This window comes from Chionomys nivalis, chromosome 17 (assembly GCF_950005125.1).
Source record: "Chionomys nivalis chromosome 17, mChiNiv1.1, whole genome shotgun sequence".
NCBI classification, from domain to species: Eukaryota; Metazoa; Chordata; class Mammalia; order Rodentia; family Cricetidae; genus Chionomys; species Chionomys nivalis.
Window position 1 is genome coordinate 47,092,386 of NC_080102.1, and position 3,306 is coordinate 47,095,691.

Below are 3,306 nucleotides of genomic sequence, written 5' to 3' on the forward strand. Positions count from 1 at the left end.
TTGAGTCATTCTTGCTCAATATAACTGTGGATAATAGCTAGAAAAGGTGAATATATTATGAAAATTATGCTTTGGTTTTTATTTGTTTGGTTGGTTTTCTGTTTCTGATTTTGATTGCCAGAGACCTGTGAAAGTTAAAATCCCGGAGGAACAGTTGCTCAGACTGGATGAATGCACAGGCTAGCTCTATTATTCCTTGGGGATTTGCCAGTTCTTGGCTTAGGAATGACCCTGTCAGAAGGCAGCTTTTGGAAGAAAGATACATGCATAAAATTTTAAATAAATACACATGACTAAAATGAGAAGTTAGAGTTGACACGTTTCAAACGTATGCTGGCTTCCCCTAAACAGTTTTGATGAATTATGAGGTTGTACAAAGGGCACAGAGAGTTCACTGAAATTGTTTAAGAAACTAATATATAAAACTAAGTTTAAAAGTATTTAAAATTAGGACTCCTGCCACGCTGCTGCTGCCAATATGTCCACAGGTATGCCTCCAGGAAGTTCAGGTGCTACTGCTGGTAGTAATCAAAGACTCCAGCAAGCACCAAATCAAATAGACGAGGTGGCTGATATCATGAGAGTCAACTGGACAAAGTGTCAGAAAGAGATCAGAAGCTCTCAGAGTGGGATGACCGCGCAGATGCACTGCAGGCAGGGGCTTTTCAGTTTGAAACAAGTGCTGCCAAACTGAAGAGAAAGTATTGGTGGAAGACCTGCAAGATTTGGGCCATAGGGATCAGTGTCCTGGTGATTGTTGTCATCATCATTATTATTTGGTGTGTCTCTCTGAATGAAGAACCGGGTGAAACCAGAGTCCACCGTCCAGGAGCATCTTCAAGACTTTCTGCTTCGAACCTGCTGTGTCATCGAGCTTACCTGCTCTTCTTTTCCCAAATGATTATTTTTTGTTAGTTTACATACAGTTGAGTGCCTAGGAAATGTGCCTTTGTTTTAATATACACTCCAAATTGGGGGGGGGGGTAATGACCAACCCTGCCTACACTTTGCACAGTGCCTTTATAGATTTATGCACCAACTAAGAAAGAGGACTTCTGATGGTCCAGAGTGCTAGAGTCTGAATGGATGTTGTCACTAAGGACTTGCTGTGGATTCCAGAAAGGGGATTTTATTCAAGTCAGCTGTCCCCACATCTGACATCCTCTTCAAAACAACATTTTAAACCTTTGGGTGATTAGATTCCCAACTCGGGCCTTCTGAGAACACTATGGCCTAGTACAAATCGGTGACAATAACAGGGTGTGCCTTATTTTGATATTTGGCTCCTTTCCCTTAAGAGGACCCTCCTTTTTGTAAGCACTACTGACCCCCACTGTATGTAAGATGTTCTGATGTTAGGTGTGAAGAATGTTCTTGTTATGTATCACGTTTAAAAGAGTATTTTAATCAGAAAAAAATCCTTTAAAAAGTTCTTATAGAACGATGACCAAAGTTTCTTTTTTTTTTTGCCAGAAGTTAAATACAAATTAAAGGGCTGCAAGTCTGTCCCTAAGAGCTAAACTCAAATAAGTGCCAAACATAACTCAACGTGCCCTTCAAGAAAAAGTGTTAATACTGTGTGAGCTTCAACACTTTTCCAGTCCTTCCTGTGAAATGCTGTAGCGATGCTACTTTCAGATTTGGAATCTTTCGTAGAGTTACAGAGGTGAGCTAAGTCACACCTATAGATAAGGCATGTAACAGTTTGCAGACTCAACTAGAGGCTGCGGTCGCTAACGCAGTGTGAGCAGCAGCTTCACAGCCTCGCAGCAGTTTGCACAGACCAGAGATCTCGAATGCTGTTTACTGCTTTTGCTCATACTCTGCTTCCTAAATCGGTTCTCTGTATTGTGCTTGAGGGTAGGCATAGGCCACTTCCAAGTGACTAGCTAAGCAGAGATGCCTGTTGCTCTTAAGACATGGCTATTGCCATCTGAGACACTTTCATTGTGTATCTGAGACTTTCATCAAGGTGTGGTTCAAAGATGGAAGGTTTCAGCACGAATAAAAATTTAAAAAGCAGTAAAGAAGAAGCAGAGGCTTTATTTACCCTTGGCAGTGCCACTCGAGTGCCCTGGAATTTGTGTGGACCCAATGAACAAACTACATCTCTCCTTTGTCATACATTTGCTGCAAAAAAATGTCAGTCAATTTCCTAATTATTTCCAAAACTGAACTACAAACATATAGCAAAAGAAGCAATCAAACTCAGTGCAAACCCACGGGACAAGCCTGTGCCACAGAGATAATTGATGGGAGCTAATGAGGAGCAGGTGTTCTACACAGCTGTTCTCTCAGCTGGGGGTGCACAGCAGGAGCATCTCAAAGCCTTAGAAATGAGTTTCCTGATCAAATGACCACAACAAAAACATCAGAAACAAAAAATCTCTTTTGGAAGATGTCTGGACTCCACTTGGACAGTTAATACTTGATGGCAAACTTTTAATCAAAAGTAAGTAGATACAGCTGTCTTGGGTTGGCTGCCGGCTTGGTCTGTTTGCACACCAAGGAAGGCCTTTGGTGATGAGGACTGGTTAAGGATATATTATCTTCCAAGTATTGGTAGGGTGCTCAAAGCATACAACTCTCCCTATGCTTTTCCTAGGCATAATATCAAGGGGATAAACCTTACACAATTAACATGTCTTAGCTGCCAACTAATCTTTTGCCTCTTACTCAGGACTTAACTTGAACCTTCCCTGGGCAAAGTTTATCACATCAGTCAAAAAAGAAAACATCTGGCCACCATCCTGGCGACTGCTTGTTTACAGACCCTGAGAAATCAGAAGCAGTAGCAACAGTGGAGTTCCGTTTGCTTTTAATTGTGAAAACTGATCAGCCGCTCTTGAAGTCACAAAGCACCGTGCTGAGAAATGCCCTGGAGATCTGTAGTCCACTTCGGCCTACACAACAGCGGATAAAAAGGTTTTCTTTTCGATATTGCTACATACACCTGTTTGTTCTCTTTCTGGGGTATTGCCTAGCTTAGTGCAAAAAGCTTTACGTTATTTCCTACCGTAGGTACCCTGTATCGATTATCTTTGTGCTGTATTTGTTTCATGTGGCTGTGGTAACAATACGAAAACATAAGGAGATACATAAATACATAAATGTGATTACACAAATATTTATAAAATACATACATAGTTATAAATATGTAGCCATTTTATAAAATCAGGAATATAACAAATGTAGGGAGAGTTGACAGGAGTTAATCAAGGGTGAGGGCGTTTCTCTGGTGATAGCATTCCTTGGGAACTCAGGGTTTGCTTGTGGGTACATGTTAAATGCTGTATATTTTTAGGT

The 3,306-nt window shown here is 41.0% G+C and overlaps 1 pseudogene; it reads left to right on the forward strand.

Annotated features, from left to right (window-relative positions):
• The first annotated feature begins 478 nt into the window (after positions 1-478).
• On the forward strand, positions 479-915 carry LOC130888397 (vesicle-associated membrane protein 3-like; annotated as a pseudogene).
• The last annotated feature ends 2,391 nt before the right edge of the window (positions 916-3,306 follow it).